General features: G+C 39.8%; 1 protein-coding gene across 18 annotated transcripts in view; it reads left to right on the top strand.

Annotated features, from left to right (window-relative positions):
- Window positions 1-27,120, top strand: part of ZBTB20 (zinc finger and BTB domain containing 20) — a 501,814-nt gene that overhangs the window by 241,582 nt on the left and 233,112 nt on the right. For 3 of the 18 annotated variants that reach the window (XM_032751110.3, XM_032751076.3, XM_032751087.3), the window contains one exon: window positions 3,081-3,144. The exons of the other annotated variants lie outside the window; for them this stretch is intronic. The gene's annotated coding sequence lies outside the window, so the exon portion shown is untranslated. The remainder of the gene's footprint in view (window positions 1-3,080; window positions 3,145-27,120) is intronic. 18 annotated transcript variants of the gene reach the window in all.

Genomic DNA, 27,120 nt, shown 5'->3' with positions numbered 1-27,120 from the left:
TAAATTCAAGTTTGTTATTTTAGAGAAAAGGTTAAATATGAACCCTAAAGATTTAAAAACAGCAACAAAAATGAAAAGAGCTTTACATTCATTTTTATTTCAAAATTTCATTATTTCTCTTTCCTGACACATACTTAGGGTTGGGTATATTTGAAAAATAGCTAGTTAAATTATTTTGCTGTATCCAGCAATGTGCTGAATTAGCTATGGTAGGCTTTTTATCTAGCAATTATTCTGCAAGCTTTCCTCCCGCCCTCCCTCCCTTCCTCAGAACGGTTGTTTTTGCAACTCTAACACTTTGGTTGAAGTTTATGACAATTTTGTGTCCTTCAGTATCAGTAATTCACTGCTAGCACCTTCAGTAGTTCCACTGGTCCTTTTGTCTTGCAGAAGTCCCTAGGAAATGCTGCAAGAAGCATTGTTTTTGGAGTAATTGTAACAAAAGTATCAGGCCTAGGTGCACTGAGTGTTCCTGCAGTCCTCCTTTTCTAAGCTATCATCCTCCACATCCACAGCAAACAGCGCAGCTGGTTCCTTTCTCCCGGACAGAAGCCGTGCGTCCCTGCCCTTGCTGTGTAAGCCCTGTGTGCAGGTAGGCCGTGGCACCTGCAGGGAAGGGTCACTCGAGTCCAGGCTTTTGGAGGAGTTGTGGGCATGTGTGCAGTGCCTGGAGCAGGGCCAGCCCCTGGATGCTCCTTGCTTGTGCCTCTGTAGCGTGGTTAATGTTTTTGTGTTGTCACTAAAGGAGGCAAGGGCTCTGTTTGGGCTGAGCACCTCCATCAGCGAGCCCCAGGAGAGGATGTTCCGTGCTGTCTGTCAGAACCCCTGTGGGGCAGGAGAGCATCCTCGTTTGCTCATGGATTTGTTCCCTAGATGTCTGGTCTCGTCACTGCCAGCTACTGAATGCTCATGGCTGGGCTGGGAAGGATGTTTAAGCTCCCTTCACCTTGTTGATGCAGAGGCTTATAAACAACTCTTTAAGAAGTGACCTTTAATATCTGGAGTAGAAGAGAGCAGGGAGCTGGACTTGATGATCTGGAAAGTGTGCTTCAGGGTAGAATCTTGTAAAAAAACCCTAACTATTTCAGTTAGTTCAGTTTCTGTGGGGACTCGATTTGAGGTATTATTTCATCATTTCAACTGAAGAAACCTCTGACTTGTGTGACTTTTTGGACACGTGATGAAACTCTTCCCTTTAGGGAAGTGCTTGCAGAGACAAGATACAAAGAGAGTTTGTGCATGTAAGCAGCTGAGAGGATTGCTCGTTCCCGAGTTTGTGCTGATTTATATGTGACTGGTTGCAGCAGAATAGATGGACTCGCTGCTTTGACTGTACTGTGAACAAAAGAAAAATACACTCGGTTGAAAATGTTTTAAATCAAAATAAATAATGACACTCTTCTTCATGGAAGGGCTGTGAAAAGATATTAACAGAAAGCAGTGCAGAAAGCACCTGAAACCACCTTTGTCCGTAGTTGCCACTACATATAGTTCTTAAACTGTTTTTCTCTTTGCATTTTTTTATTAAATATCTTGGTTGCCTTCGGCCCCTTACACAAGTGGAACAAAAAATATGACAAAGTTTCAGTCCCATCTTCTAGGTTCCATGTAAATACACATTCCTGATTAAAAGGTGTCAGTCGCCGCTGAGGCTGGAAGTGGCCTGTTCTGCTTTGAGGAACAGGGAGGCAGATCTCTAACGGTTGCTCAGGCTGTCATGTTTCTGAGAATCAGCTGTTTTTTCTTTATACTGCAAAGATTAAACAAAGAATGTTAAACATTTCCCAGTGTAGCATTTATAATGGGAAGCGGCTGTAGGGCCGCAGCTTGCTGCTGCAAGGGCCGGCGTTCATCCGAGGAGTCGCTTAAAAAAGCTTTTATTGTCTTTGAAGGCCTGTCCGTTCTCCCAGCCTGGTCGCTGTGCTTTGCAATCAGGTGGAGGCAGCTTTAAATTTTTACTTTCATTTCACCAGGAGCTAATTTACGTTTGGAAATGAAAGTTTAAAGCATCTCAGCCATCTGCAAAGTGGAGGAGGAGGCAGTGGGTTTCCTTAACTTTTCAAATATCTACAATCCTTTTTCACGTCAACACGCAAGCAAAAATTCAGAGCTTCTATTAATAATAGTATGTAGTATTAATGATCTAATTTCTTTGCTTCAATTCTTTGTCTTAGTATCTAAGATATACCTGTTAGGTAAGTTCAGTCACCTTTATACTTGCATCCAGCTCAGGAGTTTAGAAATAAAAAGTTGTAGTCTGGAGTGCAGCAAAAGCACATTTTTTGACCTCCAGACAGCACAACTTTCTCTGTAGCATTTTATTAGGGGTTAACTGGAGCACTCTGACTCTCTGTTTATCATAGTAAAGGCAAACAACACTTAAGGGTGACTAGTAAATAAAAAGAAAAAAAAAGGAGGAGTGACATTTTCATATACTGTCATTCATTGTATATACTTTTATCATGTCTGTTTATCACCCTTTCTTATTTTTCCATTTTACTTGAACAGTTCATAGTGGAGACAAATAAATTGTTCAGTCTTTCTTAGTTAAATATTTCAGTATTATGCTAATATGTATCTTACTTCCTGTTGGAATGAAATAAGTGTTATTACAGTTAGTTGGATTTTATTAAAAGAGCAGCTAAAAATGTCCTTTGCCTGCCTCTCCATTGGCTACTTTTCAGAAATTCGCTAGTCCTCTGTCATTTTATAGGGACAAAAGCTAAACTTCTTATATAATTAAACCATTTTCAGAAAAAAATATTTCTGGTTTCTTGTATAAACTTGTAAACACCGTAAAGAAATCAGATATCCATTTTCTGCCTTCTCCAGCCTGCCTGCAAGTAGATTTGGTCTAAACAAAATAGCCTTGTACTCAGCTGTCACAAACATTTGTGTATTACTTAGATGTCTACAGGAGTAATTTCATTTGCCTCCTTCAGTAGCTTAAATTTGTTCGTAGATGCTTGCTCACCTTTTCTTTTTTCAAGGCAAGCTCTTTGCAATGATTTTTTTTTTTTTATAACTCAAGGTTTGAGTATAAAAATGTTTCAATCTTCTTGTGATTACATTTCTTACAGAATGTTGGAATTTTTGGACTGTGCATCTGTTTAGGCACGTGGAGAAAGACAAGACTGAGATCATGTAAGTCATGAAACTGAGGGTGAATAATCCATACTTTGTTCTTTCACCATTTTTGCAATTTATACCCAGATGCAAGTAATAAACCAAAATTAAGAAAAAAACCAACTAGTTAGCTTTTATTTATAAAGTGATTAATGAAAAGCAAAGTTCAAATGAGGCCACAAATCCTGGTGGTGCACAATGGGTTGATTTATTTTGTAAATAGACCATGGATAATTAACCATAAAACAAAACTTTTCTTTTTTTTTTTTCTTTTTCTTTTCTTTCTTTTTTTTTTTTTTTAATTGCATAATGACACTGGTTTCTTTTAGTTGCTGTGAGTTGCACAGAGGGATAACGACTTATTCACAACTGGTTACAACTAGTTACAGCCAAGAAAAATCCCAGAGCAAAGAGAGGAAAAAGGCTGTTAAAACCCTATTGCACTTGCAGTTTCGTCGTAAGGCATTTGCTAATGGATACCGACTGGGAAAAGCAAGAGTAGATATTTACATACTCTGATGGTGCCTGCCATGCTATCCCATGCTTTGGCTCAAAACTCACAAGAAAAAGACAGCTCCTGCAGCTGGCCTTGTAGTCTACAATTTTGTATTGACTTCTAAATAGAATTATTTGTGCTTTGTTGCAAGTTTCCATTATGTGTCTTCCTACTCTGACACCGAGGGAAGAGTCTTCTGGATAGTCATAGTCTGACTAGCTGCCAAGTCCTCTTGTGAGCCGGAGAGTGATGCTAGCTTTTCAGATGTGTGATATAAGAAAACTATCTGCCCAACATCCCCAAAATCTGTCTCTTCAAAATCCACAGTCATCTGTGGAAGGGATCTGTGATGCCAAAGAAGGAGAAGGTCCAATTTGTTGTGAAAGTACATTCACCACTAATTAAAACTACCAGTTGGGATTACAGCCCTGGAGACTGTAAATAAAGTAGAGCATGAGATGTTGAGATGATAACATGGCCACTTTTGTGGTGGGTTGTATTAGTTGCCAATCCATAGATTTGCTCATCTCATGCTAATTTATTAGAGTGGAAAGAAGGATCATGTAGATAACAGTCAATATGCAAGAGGTTGGAGTTGCCCCACAGCAACAAACTATGGACACCTTAACTTGCTCTCACATGCCACGTGTGCCTTGAAATGCTTTTGACTGTATTTGCAAGACCTGCAATTCACACAAAGCTAAAATCTGTGTTCATGTGGCCTGTTGGTACAGCTGCGCTGTGTTTCACAGATGGTAACTCTAAGGGACTTGCAAAAAGCCATCCTCACTCCAAACAATGGCCTGGGCAGGCAGAGGTAGTGGGTAAAAGCGATGATCAGCGATGTTTTAGCTGTGTTGACTCAGTTTGTTACGGCAGTTACAGCAGATAGGTGTTTGTAAGGGTTCTCTCTCCGAGCCTGATTTGTGGCATGCAATTTCTTCTGCAAATTTGGAGAATTTCTTTGTCAGAATATACTGCAAGACCAAGGAGAGGAGAAGCAGATTATTAATGTCTGACCATCACCTCTACCTGCCTGAGCTTAGTGCAGATAACTGGTAATAAGGATTCTGTGTTTTTAGTCCAGACCCCAGTTACAAGGCAGGATCTTAGATCAGCCCTTTAAACCCACAACTAGAGAACTGATGAGTTCCCACTGTGTTACTGACACTGGCAGCTACAACACATGGGCTGCCACTTGTAATCTGTTTTTAGGCCAAGGAGTCAATTTAAAATAGCACTTAGTTTGAGCAAGAGGCTTCTGTTGTGGGTGGGAGTCGTGCTGGGGGCAACATTAGCATTGTACTTACAAACAACATTGCAGTGAAGACAAGACCCCAAAAATAAGTTAACTCTCCATGCCTCAATACAATTTTTAGCTTCTCTACACGTCCTCTTGGAAGGGAAGCCAGCCAAGGTCCACTGTGGTAGTGCTAAAAGGACGAGCCTGGCCCATGACATTCCCTTTGAAACTGCTTTTGTCAGGCTCGTGCTTCTGGCATGTGGCAATGTATGGAATCTGCTGCATACTGTTTATGAGTTAGAAGTTGATTTTATTGACTAACAGAGTCCTTGTATCTTGTGACAATCTTTTTCTGTGCTTTGCATCATGCCAAAGAGACAGGGGAGTGGTGTTGGCATGTCTTTGTATGAATAGGTCTGTCATTAAATATTTGAAATAGAAACATCTGAAATAGATCTTGCCTGAGAAGAACAATGGGATAACTAGAGAAAGCCAGTTTTCTCCAAATTTGCTTTTGGGGCTGGGAGTTTTAAGCAAACAGAATGAAAAAAAAAAAAAAAAAAAAAAAAGAGAAAAAAGAACAAAGAGAGCAGGTTAGTGCATGGGCTTAAAAACAACAAACCCAGGGAGGCGTGAAGGGAGACATAAGGAAAGTTAAAAGAGAAGAGTGGAGGGATGCTTAGCAGAGGGAGGGGTTTTCTTGTTTGTTTGTTTTAATAATTAAGTCCAGCTAAGGGAGAGAGAAGCTGCTGGTAAAAGGATTGTAAATCCTTCGCTCAGAAGAGGCACTGTTTTGTAAAGGGAACCTTTTTCACATGATATGGATCTAAGCCCAAGGACCATTGACTGCTAGTGATGAGGATGCTGAGGCATGGACATGCATTTGGGTATTTCTTGTTTTCTGTGGTCTCTAAATCTGTATTTTTATTTTGTGCAGAATGAGGATTCAGTCATCTTCCTCAGGCAGTTCCTCTGAAATCTTACTGTTAGGAAAGGGTTACAGGCAGCCTTTGCTGCAGGCTCACACAACATGAAGGGTAGGGTTTTCAGTTCCTTTCAGATTGTGGAAAGTGTCAGCACATGGGTCCAGTATACAAAACACAAATTCAACAGTGCTTGGTGTCCAGCAGGAAAAGCTCTGTTAGAGGTAATTGTAGTTCAGGCTTTTGAACAAGCTTTCTCTGCTGTTATAACCTGTTGGTGAGGATATGCAATTCAAACTCCTTTTACTTTAGCCACTCTTATCTCCTCCCATGTACCTCTCCCCAAATCTAATACCTAAAAAACTCTACAAGCAAGGTAGTTCCAACAGTTTTCTCCAAGATTTTGCCCATCTCAGCCTTGCCAAGCGTGGCATGTGATGTTGTAGTCGGCAGGTTCAAGTTCTGGTTAAAAATGCTTTCATGGGGGACTAGACAGCACAGTTGTTTGAATACGTCTTCTCCAAGACCTGCATTCAGAAATGCACTTTATATGAAACAAAATTGGTTTGGTTCTTACTGAGATTCTGACCGTGTTACAGAAACCCTTCACCAAATGCCATGGGACACAACCACTTCCCATAAGCATCTCAGTGCTAAAAGAGCCAGGGATGACTGGGAATGATGTGCTGTGCTTCAGCTCTCATTCTGGTCTTCCTACCTGAACAGTTTCATGTGTTGGCACTCCTGCTGCTACCTGATCTGGTGAAAGCGCTCACTTCTTCCCTGTTTAGGCCAAGATTTGTCTTATAGTTTCAGTCAGGCTTCACATGACTTCATGGTATTTTGCATTTTAGTAATTTACAAACCTATGAGCAGTGATCAAGAGCTTTCTTAGCAGGTGAAGCAAGCAGTCAAAGGAATTTTAGATGTTAAATATCTCCAATCACAACTGCTCTTACATTTTTTTACCAGCTAAGTTTAGGGTTAAAGGGCAGAGCAGAAACAACTGACATTCCTCTCATTTCTCCTCACTTCAGATTCTTCTGGAGGAATAGGGCTGTCTGTGACTCTCAGTCTGCTGCTTTATCCTGCTCAGAATTGGTTCTGATACTTCCCCAAATGGCAGCAGTAATGAATAGTTCCTGACCCAACAAGATGTGTGTTAGTTGTTACATAGCTGGCTGGCTGAAACAGCCTCTTACCTTTCCTACACCAGTAAGCTCCACCTGTTCTTGGACAAGAGCAGCATATCAGCTGGATTCTTAATAATAATTAGATTGTCATTGATATATTGGTAATATTGCACAGGTATCACAAGCTTCTGAGGCTCACTAAAGTGTACTGAATGTCAAGATTAGAAGCACTAAAAAATACATACTGGTATTCTCTTTGTGTGGAAATACTAGTTTATTAAAAGAAATTACTTCCAGGATTCTTATTTGTTTTTTCTTTTCATATTTCCAGATAAAGATTTTTGGCATTTGTGGAACAGAAATGCATTTGTTTCAAACTTTTATTTAAAAAAATGTATTTTATATTGTAATATAAAATTTAAATCAAAACTGAGAGTAGCTATCAAAACAAAATTATTTTGTCAAAACAACATTCAATTGATTGAAATGATTTTTTATTTTTGTTTCATTGGTAACTTTGCAATGCAGTGTTTAATTCAACTGTGAAACAAAAGCAAATTTCAAAGTCTAGCTATCCTGTGAAGCAAAAATATTGGGTTGTGTTTGGGCTCTTCTAGATGGTGCTTAAAGGAGTGCTTCATTGGAATTCTACTGAATCTTTTAAATAAAAAAAAAAAAATGTGAGGACCAAATAGGACAAGAGGAAGGAGGCCTCAAGCTGTGCCAGGGGAGGTTGAAGTTGGACTTCAGAAAGATTTTTTTCATTTAAGAGGTTGTAAAGCATTGCAGTGGCTGCAATCAGGGAAGTGGTGGAGCCACTGTCCCTGGAAGCACTCAAGAAAAAAACTGGATGTGGCACTTAATGCTTTAGTTGACATGGTGGTGTTCAGTTAAAGTTAAATAATTGTCAGACCCTTAGACTATGCTGAAATCTTCTTGTATTGATGTTACTCTATTATTGTTCAGTAACAGTTGATCAGAATCCATCTCTCTGTAACTGTATGTAGATCTCCCCTGGAAATGCTTTCTGTGTTTCTGCTCGTCAAACTGGGAAGCCTCTGATACTGTTTGAGCTCTCCTGACTTCCATCTCTGTGGGCTGGTTCCCAGTCAAATTTTGGGTGTCCATCTGAGTCCAGCTGCTTGCAAAGGGAAAAAACAGTTGAAGGTAATGGTAGTATGAATGTAAAGCTAATATTAGTTAAGATTAGTGTATTCACTTTATTTGTTACTTCCTAGATTTGATTAAAAAGGGACTTTCCCTTAGAAGAACACATTCTGATTATGGCTTTGCATCTTTTCTTATCCTGTATAACACCCATGACACATTATCTCTTTTTCTTCCTCATGTAGAAGCTGTATACTTAAATAGTGAAATTCTTCTGGCAGCAGTCTTGTCAAGGGCCACAATGTGGTAGATGCCTTGGGGATACTTTACTTTATATTACTGCTTTGTCTAAGTTTAAATTCTTCAGGATTGGACTAAATCTATTTCAGTGAGAGCACTCCACAAAAAAAAACCCCATGAATATAAGAGGGGTATGTTAGACAAATAGGGTAAGGGTAAATATTAAAATCATAGAACATAGTTAAGAATTGTTCTCTTGCTGGAAAATCTAAAGCATCTGACCTTGTCTGAACAGTGTGATGATCCTTATTTTTTGAAGGATTGAGCTACTTAACCCACTCGTGATACTTTGGTTATTCAGGTCTGTCTGCCTTGAGCTTGGATAGATACAATGATCTTGTATTCCTTGAAAATATCAGCACTGCAACTTCTGTAAGTTTGGGATAGATCAGTGAATGCCTGACCACCCATTCAATGGAAGTTTTGGTTCTGCAAACTTTGAAGTTCTCACTCCCATTGGAGGTAAACAGAAGGTTACAAAGTAATGCCAACTGAATTTTTTTCCCATTAATTTGACCACCTAACCTACTGTTTATGTTTTTCAAACCAGAAAAGGAGTATTTTGTGATACAGAAAAGCCGCTTTAAGTAAATATATATTGGTGCAATAGTGCAATAGTGTTGTTGGTTCAGTATTTCTCTGTAAACAGTTCTGTGACAAGACTGACAGGTATTCTTTGTCCAACAGCTGTCTTCTGTTTTCACTAGCATTTTTTGCATGCTTAATCACATAACCTACTATATCAGTATAAATTAAATTTAGTCTTAGGAAGACTGATTTAATCTGAAGAATACATTTTGCACTGGTCTTGGACATGAAGGGTTGGGACACTAATGTATTAAGGCCTTAAAAAGTACAAAAATAAAAGCTCCTCCACCTCAGAGCTTGTTAAATAAAGAAATAAAGCCGTTTATGTTGTGGACACGCTCTCAATATTTCCGGCATGCTGGTGGAGCAGCACACATCACAAAGATAATCATAAAAGCAGTAAAATACCCCAAGCAAACAGAAAGCATCTGTAGGTCTTGCCTAGCTGGCTGATATTATTAGAATGGTTGTTTTTAGCTTACCATGCCATTAATGCTTTGCAAATGTATATGTGCATGCTGAGGGTTGGTCAGGAATTCAGCTGTGTTTATAACAGTTCTATTCAATTGCTGCATTGTGCCTGGATGCCTGCAGATATGTAAGAGCACAGGAAAGGTACTCAAGAAACTATTAGACCATGTAGGAGCTGGTCTACCAGCCCTACTCACAGGAGAATGTAATGGACCATAAACAGGATGTAAAGAAACATTTGGAAAGATGTTTGGAGAAGTCCTGGCATGTAACTCATGAGGTGTTTGTTAGTGGTTGTCCTAACATTTCTTGTAGAAAACAGATGAAGTTTCCTTGGAATGTGTATTGAGCCTCATCTAAGCTCTCTCCTTGGCTTTAGCAGGCTGGGGATCAAGTTCACGTTGGAAATTCTCAATTCACACTGCTGGATTCAGTCAGAACCCATGACTCTTGTTCAAGCTGTTGCAGCCTGTGCTGCCTTCAGCCCCAAATCAGCACTGGCAGTACAGCTCTCCTGGTGCAAATATTAACTTGGTTGTTAAGTGTTACTTGATGGAATCACCTCTGGGAGCATGAGTTTGGGGAACCCTGAGATCTCCTGATCTTTTTGTTCAGTCTTTCCTTGCAGAGAGAAATGGACCATTTTGCTGGCAAATGGCAATTGCAAGCATAGTTCCAAAAGGGTTCCTCATAGGAAGATTGTAGCAACACAGCCCCACTAAGAAGGCAGGGTCGCTTTCAAGAATCAACAGTCCTCAGGTCAAGAAGTTGGAGACTGCACCCAAATTTAACTTGGGAAGAAGAAATGAGATTATCCCACTGGCTCTGAAAAAACTATTAGCAGTACACATCTATAGAATTGTCTTCCTGACTGTGTGCGTTTAGGTTAGTTCTGGATTCCCTTTTCAGACTCAACTGTTTAATAGAGATAACAGCAGCAGTTTCAAAAATTGCTGATTCCTGTCTCAGGTGTAACAAATTTCACAGTATATTCTTTAATTCCTATTTCTATAGCAGTTTGTAAAGCATCTTCACATACAGGTTTTTAGTATTCAGTGAGAAATAAATTTGGGAATAGGGTTCTTCAGGTAAGGGGCCTGTTGCAAAAGTGTCTAAGTCCTTTGGTCATTGCATTGTACAAGAACTTCAGATTTTTGCAACTGAAACTTCTGAAAGGTTCATATAAAAATGAGATTCCTGTATTTATGGGAAAATATTTATATCATCTTGCTGTTATGTGAGGCATTTAAGAAATCCTGAAATATCTTTAAAGATGAAACAATGGGAAGCTGCTTACCTCATGACATAATAAGGCAAAATAAGGTCAGGAAAAAAGTCATGATTGCAGCTCCAGCAACAGAACTGAATGAGTTATTTGTAAGAAATTATTTATTTGCCAAATACAGCTTTTCTTATCCCATCAAATATACACAAGTTGATCAGTCTCTTTGATTCAGGAATCGTTGGAATTTATTCGATGACTGCTTTCAAAACTTATATTCTATGGACTCTCTGTAAAGGGAGGTGAAGGAAGGATGGCTGTGGTTTTAATACTATTTGCAAAAGCCTATTCTGTAATTTTCCTCTCTGGCATCTATCTGATAAATTTGCATTACATGATGCCAGGCATTTAGGAGTCTATAGTTTTGATGAAAGGGAGTAACAAGTTCAGCTTTCATACAACAGTTAATGTTCATATAGCACAAGTTAATGTTTTAGCAGATATGAGGCTTCACACAGGTTTCTGAATCCTCACACATCCTTCATATTACATTTATTTTATTAACCCTATGACTGAAGTTGTAAACAATAAATACAAAAAGGAGGTCATGATGTTGCATGGATGAGGTGAGGAATGGTGTGTGATTATTTCATGAGTGCACTGATTCAGATGCTCAGGGTGAAGCTAGATGCTTCTTTTCACTGCATGTAAGGGCAGAAACATGTCATAAGTGGTTGCTGGTGTGCTGCATTCATGAAAGGTGCACAGCATTCACTTTCCAGCCACCAGAGAGAAAAGGAAAGACAGAGAGCTGCAGACATCTGTTACTGTGTTTGCTTACCTACCCCTGTTCCTGGAGGTTTTGAAGCAGGATTTGAAAAGTGCATGTGACAGTCATTGTTTCTGGCCATACTTTACAACAACCTACTGACTTTAAAGGGACAAAATTTGGACCTGTGTTATTTAGCTAGAGGTATACACAGGGCACTCTCAGTGAAAAGGCTGGGAACAAAATTTAGTTCCTAGTTTCCTGCCTATTATTTAGTACATATCTGATTTGAAATCTATTTTCTGCATACCCTTGCGTGCATATTTGTTGGCACATGTGCTTCTTGCCATTATGGGGCAGATCCCATAGATTTTCTGCATCACTAGTACAGAGAGCCAGTCATTAGGAAAAAAAAAACCAAACAAAAAACAAAACAAAAAAAAACCCAAAAAGCTTATTTGCCTGAGCCGTTAAGATTTTTTCTCACAGTTCTGCCTGTGGCGCCTGTCACTAGCAGTCAAATAAGGACAATTTTACCATTCTCTCCTGCTGCTCTAATTTTTTTTTTCAGTGCCAGTACATGTATTTGTTATTCTTTATAACTCCCTTTGAAGTTGGGAATCCAAGGGGAATCTAAAACCGACCAGATGTTTCTGCTGCTGGAGACACAGAAGACAGCAAGGATTAAGTTTAACTGAAACTTAGTTCTCTGCAAAACCCCATTACAGTGAGAATTCTTCCTCAGTTAATTTTATTTATTATTTATATTTGCACTTGCCATCCTGGGTAGGTGATACCTCAAGTCATCTGGCCTGGGAGAAAAATAGATGATTTATCCAAGTAAATAGTGTATCAGCAGCTGCCTGCATTGATTTCCCTTATGGGGTTTCAGTTCCATTACACTGCATATTTCCCACCCACACTCTTTATATAGTATTTCATGTTGAGGAAAATCATTCCCATCTCTGTAACTTCAGAGAACAGATATGTGGAACCATCCAGGGAGAGGGCAGTGCAATTCCTGTGTGCGTGGGGAGGGGTGACATACTTAAGAAGGTACTGGCCAAAAAACAGCATGAGATTTTTAACTCCTTCTCCTGTCATGGCTGAAAGATGAGAGAAAGGAATAAAAGCTGACATGGGGGACTGGGTATGAGACAGAAGGGTTGGGCTAACCTCCTCAAAGTGAGAGCAGCAGTCATCTCTCAGGTGGGAAAGGACAGGAAGAAATGTTTTTGTTTACTTCTGAGTTCAAGTAATATGCTCTTGAAGCTGCAAGACAAGAAAAATCAAGAAAAAAGTTTTAAAACAGCCTGTGATATGAAATACGTGTAGTGCTGTACAGTATCCATCTCCAAATTAGGCAGCAGGCAGTCCTGCTGACCCGCTTCTGCAGTCATGAGAAATAACCCACAAGAGAAAGGAGTGCATGTTCAGGCCTCACAGAGGTCCACATGGGAAGGCAGAAGCAGAACAAGACCTTGGTCTCACTTTACCTTGGGCATGGCTTAAGATAAAGTTTGGATACACTTTCAGATTTTAAACACTTCAGATTTGTGGAGTACTGGTTACCAAGCTATCTCATCTGAGTTTGTGGGACTGCCTGTCCCTGTTGCCGTCTGTCACACCCATACGTAGCTGTTGAGTGTGCTGATACCATTCAGCTGAGTTGGAAAGAACTGAAAAGCTGATTTGTTTTCAACAGAATGGGTATCTAAAGAGAGGAGAAAAACTCAGAGTAGTGCCCCTGCTGAGGGAAAAACAAGCAGAACTTATCAGCTAAGCATGTTTGGCAGAGGACAGTTGGCTGGCCAGCACAGAAGAGCCACAGCACAGGCTGTCTTCTGCTCACCAACATTATCTATGTTCTGGGAGAGAAGACCAAAGACATTGTACTCCTCTGTCTGCTGCTCACACGCTCTGATTGCAAATCTGTAGAAAGACAGACTTTATCAGTATCTGTTTCATGTCTGAGCTGGTTTGGTTTTTTTGAAGTCCAACCCTCTTTCGTCTTGATAAGTCAAGGTACATCTCTGGCAGATAGCATTTTCCCTTTCCTCTCTGCTGCGGGATTCCAGCAGCTCTCCCCTGATTTTTCTCTGTATGGATTCACTTGATTGTTTCACACCAAATCTTGCTGCTTCTCAAGTCTTGATGTCACAGCCACCATAACTGAGAAATAATATTGGACTCTGCCTAAGTTTCTCTTCTAATTGGCCAGATGGATCACTAACACCTTCACCAAGGCACTGTCCTCCATCATTAGCTGTTGGAATTGCTGCCTAATATTGCAAGGCCCTGCACACCACCCTAATTTGTTTTTAAACAGGAAAATCAAAATCAAATGCCTGGTAATTGTATAGAGCCTCCCAATGAACACCAGGTAAAATGCATGCACTGTAACAAGCTCTCTTCGGAACAGCAAAAGAGAGTGGAGCAAATGATTTGCTAGCACCTATACTTACTTAAAGCTGCTTTTCTGATTTCAAAATATAAAAAGAAATTAAGTCCTGGGAACAGTGGGTGATTTGGGATGTTCTGTAAGGTTTTGAGAAAGATAAAAAGAAAAATGTAATCACATTTTTTTATATTTTTAGGACCTGAATTTCCCAGCTTTGTATTAAAGGGAAACAGGTTAAAATCAGAGAAATTTTGACTAATGTATTTTTCCTTCTTTATTTTTTTGTCAAAGCATCAAGGCAGATGGTATGAAAAGCATTTATATTGGTCTCTCTGCTGATGGAGCTTAACCTAATAATCCAGGACTTGGAAGTGGGTGCTTCAATAAAAACACTTTCTGAGAGATTTTTCCACTCAAAACACCAGGAGAAGTTTTTTAATTGACAACATCAAAAATTAGTATCCTGCCAGGACTACATTTCTTTGCACCTTATTACTCAGAACAAAAGATTAATATGTTCTCATTCTGAGCAGGAGAGTTTTCAATAAATTTTTCCTTAATTAAACCAAAAACGAAGTGAAATGGTTTACCACAGGATTGTTAGAGTGAAATGAGGAAAAGCCCAATTCCATGTGTGATATTCTGACCTTGGCTGGTCCGTAGGGTCCCACCAAAACTACTCCATAACTCCCCTCCTCACCTGGACAGGGGAGAGAAAATATTACTCTTGGTTGTGATAAGGACAGGGAGAGATCACTCAACAAGTACCATCATGAGCAAAACAAACTCAACTTGGGGAAAATTAATATAATTTTTTACATGTCAAATCAAAGTAGGATAATGAAAGATAAAATCAAATCTTAAAACAAATTTCTCCCCACTCCTCCTTTCTTCTTTAGTTTCTCTTCACTCCTGATTTTCTCTAACCCCTCCTTGCAGTGAAACAGGGGGATAGGGAATGCGGGCTTCAGTCAGATTATCCAAATTGTCTCTACCAATCCTTCCTCCTTAGGGAGAGGACTCCTCACACCCTTTTCCTTCTTCAGCATGGGGTCCTCCTCATGGGAGACATCCCTCCATGAACTTCTCCAACCTGAGTCCTTCCCATAAGCTACAGTTCATTACAAGCAGGGTCCCTTCCACAGGGTGCAGTCCCTTCAGGAACTGGCTGCTCCAGTGTGGATCTCCCACAGTGTCACAAGTCCTGCCAGCAAACCTACTTCAGAGTGGACTTCTGTGTCTCTGAGGTCACAGGTCATGCCAGGAGTCTGTTCCAGCATGGGCCTCCCAAAGGGATGCAGTCTTCTTCAGGAATCCACTTGCACTATTGTGGTGTCTTCCATCAGCTTCAGGTGGGTCTTGCTCCACTGTGGACTTCTATGGGCTGTGGGGGCACATTCTACCTCACCATGGTCTGCACCAGGGGCTGTAGGGGAATTCCTGCTCCAGTGCCTTCAGGAGCACCCCCTGCCGCTCCTTCTCCACTGATCTTGATGCCTGCAAAATTGTTTCTCTCACGTATTCTAACCCCTTTGTGCTGCTGCTGTTCTGCAGATTTTTGTTCCCCTTTTCATTGTCCCAGAGGAGCTGTCGCAGTCACTGATGGGCTCAGCCTTGGCCAGCAGTGAGTTCATCTTGGAGCCATCTGGCCCTGGATCTCTTGGATGTAGGGGAAGCTTCTGGCAGATTCTCAAAGAAGCCACCCCTATAGCCCCTTGCTACCAAGGCCTTGCCATGCAAATCCAATATCCATATCAGTTATTTCTTTGCCCTAGTTTAAACACTGTAATATCTTCTGGTGATTTCTCTGTTCTCTTATTTTTGATGGTTTGCTAGATATTTTGAAATTTACAGACTTACCCCAGTCTTTGAAATTAAGAAATCTCAGTTTTGAAAATCCCAAATTAAACTGTGATTCTGAGTTTCCCTTAACTGTGAGCACCTTGACATACAGAAAAGGCAGAATTCTCCTTTGTTCAACTGTAGTCTGAACTTCATCCTATAACCCAACTGTAGTGGAGAAAACTGAGAAGCTGATGGATAAGAAGATAACATGGTTCAAATCTAAAATTTGAAGTTCAGCACTATGCAGCCCCCACCTGGATTTTTAGATTTTTGTATGTGTCTTCTTGAGACATTGCATTTGAAATATATACAGGAAACTAAGCTTAGCTGGAAGACTGTAACTTATAAACATTTTCCCATGTATGTTTTGATAGAATGGTATGGGGGCGTAGGGCAGGGCTGTGGATTTAGAAGATATTTTTATGCTTTTGTAACATAATCCATAGTCCATTTTAGGCTTGGTTCTGATTAAACAAAGATACTCAGATGTGCCATGAAAGTTAGCAAATAGTGAAACAGGTTTCTTAGTATTGTGACACCAACACTCCAAGGCAGCCTGACCAGGTGGGAGGTTACACCCTACTTTGTTAGGTCAGTTCGTGATGTTTTTCCAGCTGCCCTAAAGTGTCTTGAAATACAATTTAGTGTCATTTACAGTTGTCTTCTTCTATATAGGAGCACTGCAGGCAAGAGTGTGCAGTGGAAAGGGCCAGTTCTGCCAGCAGTAGGTGCCAAGGACATGGCTTACCTATTGTCAGTAACATACTGTCTTATACAGTCAAACAGGAATCTCTCTTTTATCTCTTGCAGTCTTCAGTATTAGACTGTATAGGCACTGAGTCCAAACCAACAGGGAGCCAGAGGGTGGATTGCACATCTGACTGTGAGAGTCATCATCAGGCCAAGTACTCCATCAGGCCAGTTGGAAAAGCATCTTGTGACTGAGAGGTAGGGCTGGATTTATGTTGTGCCCAGCCTGCTCAATTAGAGAGGGAGGATTAGATAGCCCAGGATATAGCTGTGATACTCTTGAGCACCAATGGGTTACAAGTCCTTCTGCTGTGCTCAGAGTAGCACATGTATGAATAGGATAAGGACTTGGATGCATCCCCAGTATCCCCAAACTGTCTGAGTTATTCCAACAAAGTAGCATAGACCTCCATGGAGCACATTCTCCACCAAGCTGCAGGCATTTGTGTTCTCTTGGTCTTGGAAAGCATTATGCCTCCTGTTCTCAAACAGTGCTCCTATTTCCCTCATGGTTTAACAGCTGCCTTGTAGTTGTGGTCCTTAGATCTACCTTTCTTAGATCTCCAGTTTGCCCCATGGCCTCTTTCATCTTCCTTTCCCCAGGCCCTGGACAGATTCTGAGCTCCCTGCTAGCTTGCTGTTGCTTTGTATCTACCCTCTGATTGCGGGTGCTGCTGTTCTGACAGTCTACCCAAATCCTTCGTTGCTCAGAGGAAATAATAACTCTCATTCATCTGCTTTCTTAGCATTTATTGTGACATCCAAAGACAAATGCAAACTCATCTCTAGAATCATTATTCTCTTTGAAGAACAACGGATTGTCAGGGGAGACATTTTTTTGTGTGGATTCACTTAGAAGTTCTGTCCCCTAGTGTGGTTCTCCAGCTGCCCCTGTCATATCCTCCGTTGTTGTTTATCCAACTTTTAATAATTTCCTTTTCATGCTAGAAAGGACCACATAATTTTCTCTCTGTGTGTGCATGTATTTGTGTCTATTTCATGTTTTTTCATTTCTCCCAATTCATAACATACAAAATGTATAGAAAAAGGCATTCATTGAACTTAATACATTTATTATTTATGCATGGCTTATATTTTTGGCCTAAATTTCGTTGAGTGCCTAAGGATTTTGTGCACCTCCATTTAGTCATTAAGGTATTTCTTAATTGCCTCACATCATGACTAATTTTTGGAAGAGACACAATGATTTGTGAATAGAGTACACCTGCTTCTGTGTAGAAATGAATGGAGGGGACCCTTCTTAGGGTTACTAGGAGAGGTTTACACTGTGAACATTGTTCTGCGTAATCAAAAGAAAGACTATCACTTAATGTATTGCCAGCCACATTTCTTCCCACACTGAGCATCAGCTATTTATTTATGTTTTCTGGATCACCAAAACGACGTTGAGATACCAGTGTAATACCTGAGTGGCTTTGGTTAAACTGTTGTGGTTTCAAGTGATCTCTGTTTCTAATGGGAGATCAGGCCTCATCTGAGACCAGCTAGAGGTGGTGGCTTAATTTGCTCTATTAACATAAAGTTTCACCTAAAAGTGTTGAGATCAGTGTAAGGCTTGCCTTTACAGCAGTATGCACAGATATGAGGGTAGAAAACTTCTCATAGAAACTGTCATTCAAGTTTTATGGGTAGAGTAGGAATGTTCTGCTTCCAATAGCAATGACACTTTGCCTTGTCGCAAAAGGAACAGAAGGAATCAGCAGAGGGAATGTCCCCCCAGTCATGACTCTGGTTTTGATAGTTTAAACATTGGATGGCATTACAAAAAAAAAAAAAGATGACTTGCAAGTAATCAGGTACAACATCACTGGTTGTGGTGGGGGACAGGGAAAAACAGAGGAAAATCAGTGGAAAACATTAGAAAATGTAGCCTTTGTCCTGCTGGTGTGGGCAGGACTTTTTTGACATCTTTTTTTTTCAGTTCTGTGTCCCTAAAACATCCCAAACCCATGTAAAATGTACTTAAGAGGAAAACTGAACACCATACCAGCCTGGACCTCCTCAGCCCTGGCCTTTGGCAGCACTCTCCCAGAGGACCTGGGGAAGCAGCATGTTCTGCATCCCAGGAACAGTGGGATGGAGGCAATGGGCATCAAGGGCAGCTCAGGCACAGTAACAGTGGCCTTCCAATGAGGTTAGATAGATACCAAGGTTAGATTGATCTGAAGGTGGAAGTTGTGTATCTGAGGTGAAAATGATTCCTCATTCCTCTGTTTTCTGAGCACCAGATCTCCGCCTGGCTGTGAGTTACTGCACAACTTTTCTTTCTATGTTTTATTTAAAATTTACCCCAAAGTGTTTGTAGTGTAATAGTAATTTTTCTTTCTTGCATTAACACAAGTGTAAGCTATGTACTGGATTTATAAAATAAGGATTTTACAGGCATGAAGCACATCCATCTGTGTTACATAAACATAGATACATTTTGGTTTCTTTTTCCTTTCCTTCCCATGTTTATGCTGCACAAAGAACTTATTAAACCAGATACAGTTATGGCATTGTTGGCTTTAATCTGCACAAGATATAAAAATCTTTTCTCACATTATAACATATTTAACTGCTGCTTTAATGGCAAAGAGGAATCCTGTGGCTGCGAGCAGAAGAATATGAAAGGTATAGTGGCTTTCCTGTGAGAGGAATATGAGAATATTCACTGACAGAGGAACTCTGAGGAACAATTATCCCAAGCTGTGTCTTTGACAATACTGTTAAATTTTCCACTTCCATGAGCACAGCTGGGCATGTGGTGCCAGGGTGAGAAATTCCACCGTGGCTGGAGGCAGAGTGCATTGGGTGCTGGCCTGGCTGGCCGTGTTGGAAGTCAGGAGTTGGAGCTGGAAAGAAAAGAAAGATGACCTTCTACAGCTTTGAGATAGTAAGGGAAAAAAAAGCCCCAAACCACCAGTTTGGAATGTGAGGAAAGAGTCCTTGGAAGATGCCCCTTCCCAGACTTCTGTGCCTCAAAGGCTGGGTTTGATCTTGAGATTCAGGTTCTTAAAATTCCTGTACTGTCTTCTAAGACATTTGCTCCTCTACCTCCAGCTAAAGATTTTTTCTTGTGCAGCTTACTTATATATCCGTTGAAAGCTTTGGAAGTTGGCTTATTTATTTATTGACTTTTCTGTATCACTGGTACTTCTGTGTTGCTGGTACCTAGGATTTTTGTGGTTTGGGTTTGTTGTTGTGGTGTTTGGGGTTTTTCTGGGGGAAGGGTGGTTTGATGGATTTTGGTTTTTTGGGTTTGTTTTGGGTTTTTTTTCGGTTTTTTGTTTTTGTTTTTGGTTTTTTTGGGGTTTTTTTGGGGGTTTTTTTGTTGTTTTTTTGGTTGTTTTTTTGTAATCCAAGTATTTGGTAGCTGAATTTGGAAACTCTGAAGGATAAAGAATTGATACAGGTCTTACCCTGCTGGGCACTGAAGTCAGGTCTGTTTGGATTTGGATGCAGTTTCAGCCACAGCTGCTTTTGCTGGGGTCAGTTAAGGGTATTGTTTCTCTGACTTATACCAGGGTATGAGCTAGACTTCAAGATGGTCAAGTTGGTTGCATATAGAGAGGCAAGGAATCAAAGAGGTTCTGAACAAGGAAGAGAGGACAGCAAATTCCTAATTTTCTAGTGGTCAAAATACTAGAGATTGTTTCTCTTGTATACATCCTGTCTTACATGTTGCTTGAAATTAAAAATTGTTTCATCATATGTAACATTTTCTGTTTTGAGCAGTGTGTGCTGTTCTTCATAACTTTTATGATTTCTGGTTAAGAATGGTTTACTGAATACTTGAGTTTGATAATCTTTGGGACTCTATCTAAAAGATTGCCTTCTTAAATTATCATATAGATTGCTTGCTACATCAAATTGCCTTGGCTTTTAGCTACTGTTTTGTCTTAGTGTTTGGAAGGAACGGTCTCTTTTCTCATTCTTTGTATGAGTTGTTTCATAGAGCTGTTCCCTGGCCTACCTTTTTAATGTTTTCTAATTTCTCTGTTGAAAACTTGGGAATGCTGGATAATTCCCTAATCAGGCAGCCAGCTAAAATAATGGACCCCAAAATGTAGGCTGTTAATTATTTTTCGGTGTAGCAGCAATGTAATGTGTGACAATGGAGCTTTTTGGTAACAAGTGAAATAATTTTGGACATACTGGAGACTAGAGTGATGAGCACTTAAATAACACCACACTTTTGAGGATAGCAAAGCACTTCATAGCATTTAATGAAGGAGGCCTTCCTTACATACCCGAAGGATGTACTCTGCTGTTTTGAACTCTCCTCACAGGGTAGAGAGAAAAAGGTTCAGGGAGAGATGAGGGACAAGGCAAAGTCATAATTAGTGGTTGTATTGTCTGATTATAGTAAAACATAGACAAAAAGACTCCATTTTAGTCCTTTGCATGAACCCTAGAGGGATCCATTCCCAGCAGAGCATTTCTGCAGAGGCTACTGCCTTACCAGGCTTGACACAACCTGACAGAATGGTGGCTGGGGCAAAAAAGCCCTTCTGCAGGTTCATGCCGTGAATAAAGAGGGAAGGGAGAATATAAACACAAAACCATGGGTTGATTGCTGGTTATGGACACAGAAGCTGGAGGAATGCAAGAGGAAGGAAGAATGTAAATGAGCCGGTGTGTATCTGAGGGGGAGAATTAGGGCATGTTGAGCCCAAGAATGGGCAAAGGAGACGGAGGTGGGGAATACAATCAACTACTCAAACACAAAAACTCATTTCGCTTCCTGTGTAATCAGCATTGAAAATCTAAGTATTTGTTGCTACTGCTCAGCTCTGAAAAACCAAGTTTTCTACCCGTGTTTTGCAACACCTTTGAACTGGTGTTCATGTAATGTTGTGGCCTACCAGGATTATTTCAGGGTAATGGTCAGCTTGAATTTGTTAGCCTTTATGTGGAAAGGGTTGAGGCCATTGGCTTGTGGTTGTTCTGGCTAATTGTTTTAGCAGTTAAAGAGTATACCATAATGTAAACATCTTCTCTGTGTGCTCAGCCTGTCCACCAGAGAAGGATATCAGGCCTCAGAGTCAGTCTTAAATTCCTTTACAAATAGCTACAGCTGGTTTGCTGTGACATTTTTCCTCAGTAATTACAGTAAATATAACTTTAAGTTGTATCAAGTCTTAATGTGTTGGGTTTTTCTTTTTACTTTGGCTTCAGCAGTATTTTTAAATCCATAAACTAATGATTTCTTTCTAAATTTTAAGAGAAACCTCCCTAACCATAGAAATACAGCACTAAATTTGCTTTCTGGACATTAATATAGCCTTAAAGCAAGCAAAGTGGGCATGAAGGGTGATAGCTATGCTTGACTCTTATGCTTGACTTTGGAGTGTTAGACAAGCTCCCTTTAAATTTGATATTCTGGTCTTATGAATAGCTAGGGAGGAAGGCAGATATCTTCAGACATATATATGTGCGTGTGACATTTAAAAATTGTCTTACTTGAAAAATACCGTCACTGTTACAATTTATTCACTGCTGAAGCATACACAGAGCTGAAAAAGGTCTGTGCTGATTAATGAGACAATTATACACATTAATACCAGATTAATCAGACCTCACACTTTTAAGACAACAACATAAAGACACAAATACAGTTTTGAAAAGCATTATCCTCTCTGTTGTCCCTGGCTGGCTTGGCTGAGATGTACATAATGATGGTTGGACTACACAGTGCTAAAGCACTGTCACTCAAAAGAAGCTTCACACATTACTAATTATGAAAATGAAACACCAATGATCTGAAAGACTTAACCAAGCCTGTGAAGCAACTTTCTGGTTGGCTGATACAGGATGATGATACAGGAATGATGATACAGAATTCCACCATTCAGGCCCATGCCATGGGTTCTAAGCTATTATGTCCTGGATCCTGAATAGATGAAACATGAAAAATCTCTCCTTGGGATCCGTATTTTGTAGCAGCCTGGATACACTCTCCTGCCCTTTTTGAAAACTATGACTCTCATGCAGTTGTATCTGACGCCAACATAAAATGCTGTTAATGTAAAATAACAAAAGTTTTAGAAGAGATTATCAGTGGTTTGGCTATGAGCAAACAAACATACTCTGAAGTCCCACTACTGCAACCAGCCAGCAAAAGGGTACCTCTGAAAGCTCACACATTTACTGCATAAAACACATTTTCAGGCTGAATAATGTTTCTTTAATTATTCCTGTCATAGGAGGTGATCCTTGGCCTAGTTTCATATTGTCTCTGCAATGTGAAATGTGTGAGCCTTGGGCATGTAGAATTTGCAGCTGGGTTTGAAGGCAGTCTCATTTAAGCTCAAGAACCTTAGTGTTTCTCATTTCAAGGAGTCTTGTGCACAACAGTGTTGTGTTTAGTTGTGACTATCAGGTTGTGCCACCATTCTTCAGGGCTGGCTTTAGTACAGCCCCATGGCTCCTCACTGGCTCTTGAGAGGCCTTTTGGCTGTAAGTTTTTATTATTTCTGAGTTTTCCAGTCTTACTGCAGTTGGCTTTTTAAACAGTAGATAGAGCTGACTCGTGCTGTTGACTCCGTGACCTGCTTCTCATTTCAACCCCCACCTGCTTAAAAAGTGCAGTAGTTGGCAGAATGTCTTCTGGGACTGATGTCTGAGCAATGGACCATTGAAAAGCAAAATGAAATATAAAACTCCTTTTGTGTCAGGAGCTCTGGATCTGCAAGTGAACACCTGCTCTGCTGATCACTGAACCTAGGGAAGGGAAGAAAGAGGAGGAATCTCTTGAGACTCAAAATGGCCTACTGAAAGTCAAATCCCCATCTTTCTTGCTGTATTAGCTAATAAGAGTAAAAGTGAGAAATGGCTTTTCTTTGTTGTTCTTCATATGAAATACATTGAAACGTCACGAAGAAACTAAGTAGTTCAGCGAGAAAAGAATGGTGCAGGCTATGGATTTTTGTTTTGGTTTTATCATCAACTCACTGTGTGACTTTGATCATGTGTCTTAGTTTTACCCGGTATTAAGTGAAGCTTGGAAAAATACGCAGTGTGGTTTTTAATGTTACATTTTATTTATATCGATTTCCAGGGACCCCGCCGTGCTTTAGTGACTGTCCCCCTGTTATGGCAGTGCAATGTAGACTTAGAGTTGAGCTGAACTCTGACAGGTAGAAACTTCATTATGCTGACTTTCCCCACAGCTAGCTTCTCCCATCAAAAAGCAAGCCTTGCTTTAAGTCTCAGCAAAGTAACAGCACATTTCTGGTTATCTGAAGAGGCTCAAATATAGCAGAATGAATTTATTAATGATGTATTCCCTCACAGCAAACAGATTTGTGCTGTCCCATAATTAAGCACTACAGAAATAGTACTTGTCACCTTCCCTTTAGAGAAAGTGAAAATAACCACCATACAATGTTAGGCAGTTTTCTCCAAAAATAAAGTTTTATTGTTGAATCCTTGCAAGTCTTATATTAACAAAAACATATGTTTTATTTTCTTGAATGTTAATACAGTTTTTTGTTTGCATATAAATGTTCTTGTGAAGTGTTTATACCACTCTGAAGGAAGAACACTGTTCACACATGAAAATCTGTAAATGAAACCAACTTAGAACCAAAGTAAAGATAGCACATCTGTTTTAATATCTCAGAGAGTAAACCAGATGTGTGTATATATAATATATACATGCTAGTAGTAGATGTTAAATTAGATTTTAAGAAATTGTTCCAGCTTAATAGCCTAAAATGTTATTAGAAACATAGATAAGGAAAATGCTTAATAAAAAATATATGATTTTTAACCCGACAGTGTCCCTCTTAATTAAGTTATGAGATCCTTCGGTGAGTGATGTTATAACAGTGCAGTGTGTAGCTTCTATTATTTATTAGACAATGCCAAAGAGCTAGCTCAAACCAATTAAAGCAAGGAAAATCTCATTGAAACTTGCCATTCTGAGCAAGTGAATGCTGAATCTTTCTAGAGTATTCATGCAGCTTTGGCTTCTCAAACACAGTACCCAGCTAGATGTTTCTATGCAGGAATTGCACATTAGGTGAAAATAATTATAATAATATTAAATTAATAAAAATCAAGATATTGGCAAGTTTTGAAATGTGAAAAAATAATCCAAGTATTTAAGTTGTGGTGATGGATGCAATATAAATTAGAAATCTGAGTATCCTCACCTCCCTTACAAAGTCACCCCTACCAGTGCAGGGGAGGTTTGAGCACTGAGCTGTGCTGATGCCCATGAGGGCTCTGAGCTCCAGGCAGCCACAGGGCTGAGCAGGGAGGATGGAGGGTGTGTGATGGGAGGATGGAGGGTGATGGGAGGATGCTGTGTGACGGGAGGATGGATGCTGTGTGACGGGAGGATGGATGCTGTGTGAGGCACAGCAGGGCTGTGCTGGTACTGGGCACCGCTGAATCATTTCTGTCCCGCTTGCTGCGAGGACCAGGGAGGCCAAGATTAGCAGCTCACCCAGGTCCCAGCTGCAAGCCCAGCCCAGCCCAGCTGAGCAGTAAAACAGCAGGATCCTTGAAAGAGTTTGTGATCTCCAGCTTGCCAATTGCTTTTGGAGGTCCTGTACTTCATATCTTTCTTTGTCTGTGGAATGTGTTTTATGGTTTTCACTGTACAGAAAATAGGAATAGTGCCTGGTTCTGAAGGCAGGAAGGCTAGTTGCTCTTGATGTAAGAGTTTTTAAAAGAATAAATATTGCTTTTGTTGGTGGTTAACTTATCATTAGTGATTTTTTTTTAACCTCTGCCCAGTTATTTTATCAATTAGGTACTTCGGTAATTAAATTATCTACAGTTTAAACAAATAAATAATAAAAAATCTTAAATCCCAGAGATACAGAAATCAATTATAAATATTTTGTTTCTGGGTATCTGATTTTATCCTCAATATCAAAATCATTGAAGTGTGATTGATTAATATCTCTTACTTTCTCTTTCCTGTTCCCACCACTCTTGAAGGCTGTAAAAATCATAAATTATGTGGAACTTCAATTAAGCTGAATGTAGCATGAGCAGGTTATAGAGGAGAACTTTTAACATACTTGCAACTTTTTTCCTAGTCTGGCTTCAGAAAAATCCTTAGCAAATAATGAAGTAGTTAATTTTAAAGGCTTGATTCTGGGAATATTGTTGAAGCAGTCAAAATACAAAATTGCTAAGCAAATCTTTAGGAAAATATGTCTAATATCTTAACATGATTATAATTTTAAGCTAGTTTTCCATAGTAGTTCAAGCTTTAACCCCTAGAACTGGTAGACTATAATCATGTCTTATACTGATCATGCTTGGCATGGAAAATGAACGTATGCAAGGCTTAGATTAACCATGCACCACAGATGTATTCAATGAGCCTGTTTCCTGTTTTCCTTTATAAGCCCCCCAATCCAATCCTTTAGAGACATTTTTATCTTCTAATAAGCATAATTGCAGTCATTCCTGCTGTCATTTATAAAATTATAAGACATTTATTTAGTTAGTTGTGGTGTTTAAGGCTGTTAAGTTTCCCTGACCAGAACTGAAGCTCTGCGGGCAAATGTTTCTCTAAGACTTCAGTGGTACACCTGGTCTCCTAGTTCTCTCTCCAACAGATCATTAGTCTCTGATGAGGCATTTACCATGTAGAGGTTTGTACCAGAGACACAAAAAGTTCTGTTTCTCACTTCTGTCTCCTTTTATACCATTTGTGGTTGCATAGAGATGATCCAGTTTTTCCCTGAGTCTTGCAGACTGTGGATAAAGCCTGGAAGCTTTCAGTACTGTACATCTGTGTGAGCAGAAATGCAGCTCCAAGGGCGTTCAAGCAGAGAAATGAGGTGTGTGATGTCTTGTGAATTGAGTCTCAGACCATTTCAGAGGAATGGAAGTCTGCTGAGGAGGTTGCCATAAATGTCACATCTGATCATAGAAACATAGAATTGTTTGGGCTAAAAGGGTCCTTAAATTAAGATCATTTAGTTCCAAACCACCTTCCACTAGACCAGGGTGCTCAAAGCCCCGTTCTGAAGGAAAAGGAGACCTTCTTGCAGCCCTTCTCCTGCTCATGATAGCGTCTTGAGCTGCATCTAACTTCAGTCTTCATTTCTCCTGTAAACCATTTCAAAACTTTTTTTTTTTTTTTTTTTTTTTTTTTTTTTTGCCTTTTGCCATATTTTTAAACAGATAATGAAAACAATTTGATGGATACACATGGAGACTGGAATTTCGGTATTTATTCTGATATTACACACGAAGTGATTGATAGGCTCAGTTCCTTATTTCAAGAGTTGAGCATATCTTTTTAAATCAATAGGAATTTTGCCATTGACTCAAATTTGAATTGTTGAAAGGACTCTTGTTTTGAGGGAAGATATCTAAAAGTGTCAGAACAAGCACATCTGTTAGCCAGACATCACTTCAAAATCCTGAATTTAGTAGGAGCTTTAAAGGCTTTGTGGGAAAAATTGACTGCTTTGGGGAACTGCAGAGAATTCAGATTAATCATCTAGACAGAAGTTTGTGAGTTTTGGGACTCTTCAGTATAGAAAAGCTGGGATCATGAGCTAAATGTTACGGTACATCACTTGGTTCTGCTAAAAATGTATATCATCCTTTTAACTTGTGAAATCCTACTGTCTGAAGGTAGGTCAAAGTAAAATAGTTCAGGCAGGGGCAACATCAGCAAAAACTGTGACTGTTACTAATTTCACCCTTACTGGTATTTGTTCCATGCAATTGCTGTTTATTCTTCCTAATTCACAATACAGATGA

Source organism: Taeniopygia guttata, chromosome 1 (genome assembly GCF_048771995.1).
Source record: "Taeniopygia guttata chromosome 1, bTaeGut7.mat, whole genome shotgun sequence".
In the NCBI taxonomy this organism is placed as follows: domain Eukaryota; kingdom Metazoa; phylum Chordata; class Aves; order Passeriformes; family Estrildidae; genus Taeniopygia; species Taeniopygia guttata.
The sequence above is the reverse complement of the archived record's forward strand: the minus strand, read 5'-3'. Positions and strand labels throughout refer to the sequence as shown.